The sequence below is a fragment of the Nannospalax galili genome, unplaced genomic scaffold (genome assembly GCF_000622305.1).
Source record: "Nannospalax galili isolate Female #2095 unplaced genomic scaffold, S.galili_v1.0 scaffold167, whole genome shotgun sequence".
NCBI classification, from domain to species: Eukaryota; Metazoa; Chordata; class Mammalia; order Rodentia; family Spalacidae; genus Nannospalax; species Nannospalax galili.
Genome location: NW_008358534.1, coordinates 545372 through 555991, shown reverse-complemented (window position 1 = coordinate 555991; position 10620 = coordinate 545372).

The following is a 10620-nucleotide window of genomic DNA, read 5'->3' as shown; positions in this document are numbered from 1 at the left end:
AGTATAATACTGAAAATCTGTGTATGAAATGCCATAATGAAATCAATTATTTTCATGCTAGCTTTAAAAATTAATAAAAAATGAAAATACGCGAAAACAGTTTTCAAATGGAATTACCTTGCATGTGTAGACAATATTGCTTCCAGAAAAGATAAGTTACTAAATTCAGTACAATGTATGCAATACCTTTCTGTCATTGATCAGAGAAGCTCCAAAGGCCTCCAAAACAAGCCTATTGCCATTGCCCTTAATTATCTACCATAACTATAAGCTAAGATCATATTGCTGAAGACACCATGTATTTTGGCTGAAAGACATAGGGAAACAAAATGTAGACTGAACAGGAATTGTCTTGTCTTCTGGATAACTTTCATAGTGCATGAAGGTGCTATGCAGGCTGCTGGGAAGGAAAAGATTACCATGGTTTTACCTGGTGCTGACCACTGTGTCCTGCAATATTAACCCATCAATGAAGATGTGCCTACTGGAGAAATGTTAACATTACTTTTATGAGGTTAACTAACAATTTCCTTATTTGAATTGAGGCCTGCTCCACAGGAGAGAGTTTAATGCCTGGTACTGTAGTACTTGTCAAAAGTCCTTAGATTTGAAAGTTCAATATGCTATTCTTATTTTGCTAAATGGTCATGTTTTCAAATTATCTTTGTAATTTTTACATTTATACTCATAGACTTTGTTGTCACCTTTGGTTAGTGAAGCCTCTTTTTGCTGTGGGTATCAATCAATGGAACATTGCACGACTGGTCATAATACTGAGAATAAGAGGCTGAGTGTTCAACTGTAAACTGGACATCTAGATTAATCTCTCTTACCACAAAGACTTGGAGTACTTTGTGGAAGAGCGAGAGGAAGAATTTAAGAGCTGGAATGGGGAAGAGTGGCGTGGAATGCTATTTTCTGGGCATGGCATGGCTACTACAGTCATGAACTCACAGCAGGTATGCTTACATGCACAATATCCAGCCACTGAAATTTGCAGCATAGTTGGGGCTGATCTCATGGCCCCATCACTTACTGAAGAGCCATTTGCAGTGGAGAAATTTTGGGGGAGGGAGAATAATACTCTTTTGATGATGTGGCCACTGTAAGTTTCCCATGCACAAGTGTATGGCCCTATAGATATGCACATACGGGGACCATTAACTGGACTTAATGGATTATCTGTTAGATATTTGTGGTCAAAAGGTCAATCAGGGAGGTTCTCATAGTGGTCTCTCATCTAGTTATTACTTCAGTATTACATTCAGTGCCTGAGTGCCGGAAATGCTTGAAGGTATTTGAGAATCAGTTTCTCCATAATGGAAATCCATGTAGCTAGCACGGTCATCTTTATACTGTGGTCACGCTAAGCAAGAACTTAAGAGACTCAAAGAGCAGAAGGATGATAAATTCAGACTGGTTTTCTGATATTACAGTCCATCAGTTATGCCACAGTCTATGGAGCAAAGCAGTCACAGACAAATAGAAACTCAAGTTGATAGAGGAATAACTTCGTTTTTGGTACATTTTTACTGAATTTTTGTGTATTTCCTATATAGAACATCTCAATCATGTTTATAGACCTTGCCCCATCCACACCCTTCATAGTGCCCATGCTCACCAGATTTCATGCATTATGCCACTTATATTAAGGCATAGAAAGTCAAGTAAGTGTATATAGACATCCCTCAGTGCAAGTTTATCCACTGTGATCTAGTGAGCACTTCTAGAGTCACCCCCTTAAAGAAGACCACCTGTCCCTTACCCAGCAGTAATTAACTGCCAATAGTTCTTCAGCTAAGATTGGGACCTGCTGCAGATTTCCACAGTTCTGTGCTGGTTTTAGTCTGCTTGAGTTTGCATGGGTCTTGTGCATGCTGAAAACCTTGAAGAATATTCATATGAACAAGGTCCCAGGGCCTTTAATATTTGTTTCCATTTTTAATGAAGAAAACAAATATAGAAAATGTGGAAGAATTGACAAGAGTCATCGCTGAGATGAACTATCACCAGAATAATGTGGGAAAAAGTGATAATAGCATGCTGCTACTGCTCTGCTAAAATTCTGTGGGTTCCTCTGTGTATTATGTTAAAGCTAGGGGGAGGAAATATTACTGGCTGTCTTGCAAACAAATGGAGTGTGAGAAAGGGAATATACTTGTCTTAGTTTGTTCTTCATTGCTGTGACAAAACACTCTGACCAGTACCAACTTGGGGAGGAAAGAGTTTATTTGTCTCACATCTCCCAGGTCGCACGCACTTCATCAGGGAGCCCAAGGTAGGAACTCAGGGCAGGAACGTGGAGGCAGGAGCTGGAGCACAGGCCATGGAGGAACGCTGCTTACAGGCTTGCTCCCTTGGCTCCTGCTCAGCCTGCTTTCTTATGTAACACAGGCTCACCTGCCCAGGGTTGGCACCACCCACAGTGCGCTGGGCCCTCCCACATCACTCATCAAGAAGATGCCCTTCAGACATGGCCACAGGCCAGTCCAATAGAGGCAATTCCCCGATTGAGGCTCCCTCAACCCAGGTGTGTCAAGTAGACACTAAAGCTATCCAGCACAATACTTAACTAGTGTTCAAAAACGAGTGAATAAATAAGGTAGGACATAGATAAAGGTATAAAACTCCATGACTGTATAAGCATGGTCATTGGCTTACTCTAACAAGAACATGTTATGAGTTATTACTCTTTAAAAATGGTAGAACCAAGTACTGAAATGAAAACTATACTGAGTGATACAATTACACAAAGGAATAAATATAAGTATGATCACATTTATCATAATTGGTCAATTCCAATAATAAAATAAATGTTTCATAAAATATGTATGCACTGATTTGAAGAAAAATCAAATATGCATAACCTCACAACTCATTCATCCTTATCTACTGAGGGTTAACAGTCCTTGCAAAATTGTCCTGGAAGAGGACAAAATGAGCAAACACATACAAAAATACATTTCACCACCACTAATAACCACACATAATTCTTCATTTAAGAATAAGGGATGGGTAAGGAATGGAGGTGCATCTGTGATGAGTTAGTGGGAAAAGTGTGGGGTGAATACGATTAAAATATATGTAAATGTATGAAAAACTCAAAGAATTAATGCAAAAATTGCATGAGAAAGAATAAGCCACGTTGTCATTTTTTACTATCAGATCAATTATATGAAATATAATATGTTCTTTTCATGTCCATTAGATAAATCTGAATGTCCTGGAAATCTGAGAGTAAAGATCAGATAGAATGTTCAAGAACAGGCCACAGTTTCTGAATATGATATTAATTCAGGATGTTATTATCACTTGTACTGCCTTTTCAACTTTTCACTCTTCTATTTGGCTTCCCCAGTTTGTTACCAGACCACTGATATTTTAAGAACTTGGTTCTCTGGCTTATTAGTCTGGATTCATCTTTCTTGATCACACAGTTTGCTTGACAGTTCTCTTTTTACTTACACAGTTTGACAGAATACTGCTGTCATCAACAACCTTATTGTATTGAAATTCTTCTTGGATAAATTATTCATAATCTGACTAAACAGAGAATGATCAATTTATGTAGCTATTGCTGGATTTTGCAAATAATGAATTTAACATGCAAAAATACTAACCAAGTTAAAATCATGCCCATACTTTTTGTACTTCAATTTGATTTCTGGTATATTTTGCATTCTGCTTCTCTGAGCAGTCTCATCTAATAAAGTTTAATATAAGAAATACTAGAAAACACTGAGTACTGCAACAGAAATCCAGTCTTGCTTGAAAACATCAGTTAACATATGGTAGAGCAGGAATCTCAACTGCATTTATATATACACCCAAACTCTGTTATAAAGGTGTAGAGAGAATTCCTTACATCAAAGCAAAATATAAGTGGAGTCCAGAGAAGATCTTCAAGCCCTAGTTTAAACAGAGGTACAACTAAATGCAGGACTTTTGAAGTTGGAAGTCAGGCAATCATTTCACAAATCTTCTTACCAGCAGAGTAGTAATTTGAAGTATACTAATAAGGAGATTTTGTGTAAGATTTTTATGTTTGTAATGAAAAGATTCACAAGCAGTTATTTAGTGCTAGAATGGTTCTAGGCCCTAATGCCCTCACACTGTTCATTTCCACTTGTAAGCATTGTGGCAACTCAAAAATGTAATAATGCCCTGTTCAGATTAAGTTCAAGCACTGGAAAAGGTTAAGTTTTCATTCAAAAGAAAACCAGTGACCTGAACTGAATATGGCTGGTGTCAAAGAATCCTCATGCAGGAGCTCTTCAATAAATACTGTTGACAGCTCACTTATTCTTGGAATTCTATGTGAGACTACATGCATTTATCTTCTTCCAGAAAATAATTGTTTTTGTGAACAATAACTATCATTACAAAACTGCAGCACAGCAGACTGAGTGTTGAAATACAAGTAATATTTTATTCAATTGAAACATAGGTCTGGAACCTTAACCAAAATTACTTCATAGATGCAAGTATGATGTGTTAAATAAGTCAACAAACAGAGTTGCTATTATTACCTGACTGTCATAGAAACATTTGCCTTTGAAAACTATCTGCATTTGAGTATTGCTGGATTTCTGATTTGCAGTAGAAACTTGTTTTATATCCAAAAAGCATATTGTATAGGATTGTCCTCTGAAAGACAGATCATGGATAGACACTATCTTCCCAAGTTTGGTTGAGGTCACTTGCTTAGGATCATCACAACTGAGTTTGTTGACTGTCAGTTGCCAAAAGGAAGGAGGGGTAGTGAGATTCATGCAACCTTCACTTGAGAGTCCAATCACAACTCCCAACCAACCAGTGGCTCCTAGTTGCATGTGTTCTGGGGGAGGGGCTAATTTCGCCTCATTTTCTGTGGCTGCTGCAAAGGCACCATCCATCCTTGGAAGAAGACTTTCCAGTGTGGTCTTGGGGAGGCCACCCACACACCTGTAAATAAACTCTCACTCATTTGGTCTATAAGTAAACCCAATAAACTCACTGATTTTCCAGAACGCAATTTGAGGAAATCCTAACTTGATTTGTCATTGGGACCCAGGGAAGAGGGAGGAGATGTTCTTTGAGCCTCCACCCCACAAGGAACATTATCGACAAAGCTCTATATGTCTTTATATACTACTCTCTTACCAAATATTAGGGGACTATAAACAGTCTTTAGATAACTAAGCTTTTATACATTTAAGACAATAATATTTCCTCATATTTAAAACACTTGTAGATTCATTCACTCAGAAAGCATTTTATCAAATATTTATTCAGCCTTTAGTATTTTCCAAGGATTTGTTTAGATTTAAGGATCCCACACTCAACCTAAAAATACACTGAAAGGTATGGCCTGTATGATGCCTCATGTACTAAACATATATGGCTAGAGATGAAAAGATCTGACATTTCCATTGTTTGAGTAAAAAAAGAGTGTCAATCTAAAAAGAAACCTATGATTAGTTCATATAACCATAAAATTTGATTTCCAAAGATCCAATTCATTATAATAGATGTTATATTTCTATAAACCTTTGTTGTGTGTTAATACATATGACAGTATATATTATTCACTCAAAATTCAAAATAGAGTAAGAAGCAGATAAAGTGGTAGTAAATGAAAACATAGGTGCATCCTTGAGGCCAGGGACAATATTTAATTTGAGTCTTAAAAGCTGAGTTTCCCAAGCTGAGGAGAATGATACTACATTCCAACAGAGGGAAGGACCTATGAAAATTTACTGAGGTAAGCTCGAAGAATAGGCTTTTCTGTTTGGGACTGTGACTCTCAATGTTACTGAATAAGACAATTACCTGAGGCATTTCTATTTGGAGAGCTAATTTAATGGTATTTGAAAAAAATGAGAACAATCATGAATAGTCATTTAAGAAAAAGAACCTTTTCCTGCAGTGATGTCCTTCACACCTACATTTGAATGTAACAGGTCAATGCTATCACTTTAATATTTGTCGAAAACTTCTTTGATTTTATCATTGATTTTTTCCCTTCATTAGCCCTGAAATCTAAACAGTTACAGTCACCTCGTTCCATAGCAACCCTAATGAATTAATTCATTTATTGACAAATTACTATCACATTTTTCTCTATGTGGAAATTTATAGAGTTCACCTATAAGTCAGATAATTTGCACATCCTTATTTAATAACCACTCCTTTTACCCTTCCAAAGTTTATATAGACTATGTTTTTCGATATTTTATTACTTAACATTTCTATGACAATTTCATGCATGCATGTCATAATTTCTCATTGCTCTAACTCAACACCCTCTCTAATATTCCTCCCATTCTTGTCTGTCCCCCATTTTCCTAAAATATCTTCCTCCCATTGATTTTTGTTTTGTTTTCCTGCCCATGGATTTAATCAGAGAAATCTCTGTGATCATGGGTTTGGAGCTATCCACTGAAAACTGATGGATTCTGCAGTGGGCACACAACTAAATACAATGACTCCCCCTCTTCTAGAAAGTATCATTGTCTTTAGGTAGGCAGGGAAGGGCAGAGTACATAAGCCCCATCTTATCCATGGCTGACTATATAGACTGGCCCATACTTATGTAGGTCTAGTGAAAGTAATCACAGTTACTGTAAGTTAATGATTGCAATGGCTGAGTTGGGCCCAGATGATGGCATCTCAAAGGCCCTCTCCCTATCTTCTCTCTTAGAACATGGGTGACTGAGTATTGCATAGAGAAAAATAACCCAGACTTCACCCTATTTCCAGAGATGCAAATCATTGTTTTATTACCTGAAAACTTCTATGATTTATTTAATCCTGTGTGTGAGTCTTGGTTATATAATCTGAAAAGTGTGGACAAACAAATTAGCCATTTTTCAGAATTAAATGTGGAAGTACCACTCAAGAATGTGATGGGGAGTTATAGGTGGGGAGGGGGTCTAAATTTGTTTAAGAACTGTTGTATGAAATTTACAAAAGCTCAATATTTTTTTAAGAAAAAGAACATGATCCACAATGTAAGTGACATAAGTATGCTGGCATGATGGAGAAGGATATTTTGCACTGTAATTGCAAGTTTTTCCTTGTTGTGTGCTTTCTCTTACTTTCCTCTTCATTCAATCTGCTGGCTATGATCCCACACAATTTCTCTCTGACCATTCATATTAATGTAGCCTACTTGGCTTACCCTCATCTGCTTTTGACATGCAGTCTTTAAAATTATTTATTCTAGTAATTTTCAAACAAAACATAGATAACAAAACACTTCAATTCATTGGTACAGTAAAAAAACACATTTTATTTGAAGAAGCTTGTTTGAATAGCAACAATAGAGTTTTTCTGACTCACGAAAAATAAGGACTGGTGACACTTAGAATAAAACTCAATCAGCATCATGTTACAATCATCATTCAGGTTGCAATCGAGGATTTTCCTATATACCAGATGTGGCTATTTTAAAAGTCACATTTTAAACTGTGTGTAAGCCAAGTTATACATTTTACAGAGATGAATCATGAAATATTGAAATTGTTTGACTTAGAACAGGAGAATTAGGAACACTATTAAACCATTCCATATAGATTTTCATAGTTTTGGAGAGATGGCTCAGTGGTTAGGAGCACTAGCTGTTCTTGCAGAGGAGCCAGATTCGGTTCCCAACCCCCACATGATGACTAACAACCATCTGTAACTCCAGTTTCAGGGAATCTGATGCCATCTTCTGACCTACATAGGCATTGCATTACATCGGTACATTTCCATGCATGCAGGCAATGCACTTATACACATAAAATAAAATCAATAAATAAAGTAAAATAAAAATAAATAAAACCTTTTCATTCACATTTTTGGTTACTCCATATATCTAGATTCTGATAGGTATATAAGCAGACTCAAGAGTATTTAAGGGAAAACTTTCAGTGTCAGACAACAAGAATGCGGAAAACTTTTAAGAATATGCTAAGCTATGTATCACTCTTCAACATGCCATGTACTTTCTCATTTTTACTGGTTTGATCACTCAGTAGGAAAGGTTAAAATAAAGTAATCTCTTGTTAGTCAAAAAAGAATATTGTTCTGAATATGATATGTTCTGTTCACTGAAAGCTAATGACAACTCTTGATAATACACAACCTGAATTCCATGCAGTATAAAATGGTTCTTACTATATATTTTACCTTAAATTGTAAAGGATAGACTGGACTTGGGAACTGTATCCTCAAGGTGCCACAAATTAGACCACTTATAGGGCTTCTGCCCCTCTTTATGAAGTAAATGACATTATTTAAAGAGTTGATTATTTTCATGCTATAGTCGCCAAATAAAAATCTCAAGCTAATATTTTCTAAGATCCCTTGAAGCAAGAATTGTGATTTTTGTTTGTGTGTATTCTAGTTTCTAGTGCTAATCTTGCCTAAAATAATTTATATGGTCAATGATGAATTTGCATGATTAACTTGAGTACATGAAGTTGGGAGGGAAAAGTAGTGAAGAGAGAGGAACTGGATGGGAAGGAATGGGAGTAGATGTAACATATAATACCATACATATATGACATCTTCAAATTTTAAAAAGAGAAAAGGATAGAAAAGCAATCCAAATTGCCTTAATTTTGAATTACGTTAAAATTATGCTTCCCATCTGCATGAAGAAGATTATCATGCTTCTTTTTTCCCAAGAAACTTCCCGGAAATCTTATAGAGAAAGGATAGATGCATCTTAATCCTACTTAAAATTTGAATGTATGGTGACTTGTATTTCAATGTTAATTTTATTTTAAAAATTTTATTCTTCTCTTATTGCTAGTCACTATGAGTCAGAACTGTGTATTTCAAATATTCATTTTGTTTTCGCTTCCCTTAAGACCTAAACAAATAGGTCTAATGTTTGTATTTGTGTTGCTTTCTTATCTGTTATGGCTATTTAGTAATCACCTCTGTGTGACTAAATGATCGATTAGGGTTATTGAGCATTACATGCCTCAATTTGCTAAATACTCTCACAGGATTGGAAAAACATAATAATCGTTTCTCAATAGATAACTAAAACATGTGTTTCCCTTTTACTACAAACACTAAAACAAACCTGCTTTATGTTTATGGAAAACTTAAAAATAATGGATTTTTGTAAAGCTGTTTAATAATAGTGCAAGGAAAGTCCAATACATTGAAAAATGACATATCCGTTTGGAATTAAAGAATAGTTGTTTTCCCCACAGAAGAAATGTGTCTGTTTTGCCAGTTTGTTGTATTCCTTTCATAATAATAGATAATTAAATCATGTCAATGAGAAGAGATAAAAATGAACAAAAACCATATGGTGCCATCAACAAAGAGGAACACCAAATGTAATAAAAGCAATATGCTTTGTTTACTAGAATCATGAGTAATTATAATAGCATTATTTAGTGAAGAAGGTCTGTATGTACTACTAAGAGACATCAAAACAAACAGAACATCAGGAAGGAAAACAGTGTTATTGACCTACAAAAACCATGGATTTTTTTCACAATAGAAACCTTTGAAAAGCATTCTGTACTTTTAAAATTTCTCCCCTGCCTGAATCACAGATTCTCACTATGTTAATTGTTGAAGTCTGTGTAGATGAGTATTCAGATGTGTAATTCAGAGTATTATTATGTTAAAAATGAGATTACATGCTCCTCAAAAAAGTGGACAGAAGAAAAAGGTGTTTTTATATAGTCAAAGTCATTGAATAACAAAAGTATTTGTTTAGGCACGTGTTTCCCAAGAAAGTCCCAGTCTGCTCTCTATTATACTCCAAAAGTGGTTCCTGACTCCAATGAACGAATTGTTTATTAGGGCAAAGAAATATAAATCATCTCATGGGCAAAGAAACCACAGTATAATCTAACACAGGTTTAATCTTTATGTATTTATCTATTCTTCCAAAATTCAAGACACTCTGTTAAGTGCTACAATGCAGAAATGATTTCAAACTTTTCTTAAAGTATGAACTACTCTAAAATAAGGCATATTGTGAACATGCCACATAACTCAAAATAATATATCCTATATTTGCAATTTTGAGCTAACAATGAGGTTCAGAAAATTCTTTAACCACTGTACAAGTATTATATTCCCGTTATCTGAGGGGATCCTATGGCATCTGTGCTGGGGAAAAAAAAAGTTTTTTAAATGCTATTCATTAAATCAGTCTTGTATGCATAAAGATGCACATATTACCTTAAAATCGTGATTTGATTCACTTTGTCTCTTCACCTCATTATATTCAAGCAGATCTGCACATCTTCTTCTCCCAAAATGTTCCCTGCAGTTTTCTGAATGTAAGTGTCCACACAAAAGTCTTATGCTGAAAACCTTACCTTGAAGATGATGGTTAGAGTGTTGATCCTTTGGAAGTTGACCAAGTTATGTAAGCAGAGCCCTCATGAATTGGATGAGTGTTCTTATCTAAGAGGTTCAAGAAAGAAAAAAAAAATTCCACCAAGTGAGTACATAATGAGAAAATGCTATTTGTGAACCAGAAAACACTATTCAGGTGTCAGGTCAAAACTGATCCTGATCAGAGACTTGGCGGTTCCAAGTCCAGAATTGTGAGGCATAAATTTCTGTTGTTTATAAGCCATCTATTCTATTCTTCGTAATTTTTATTGCTAACCA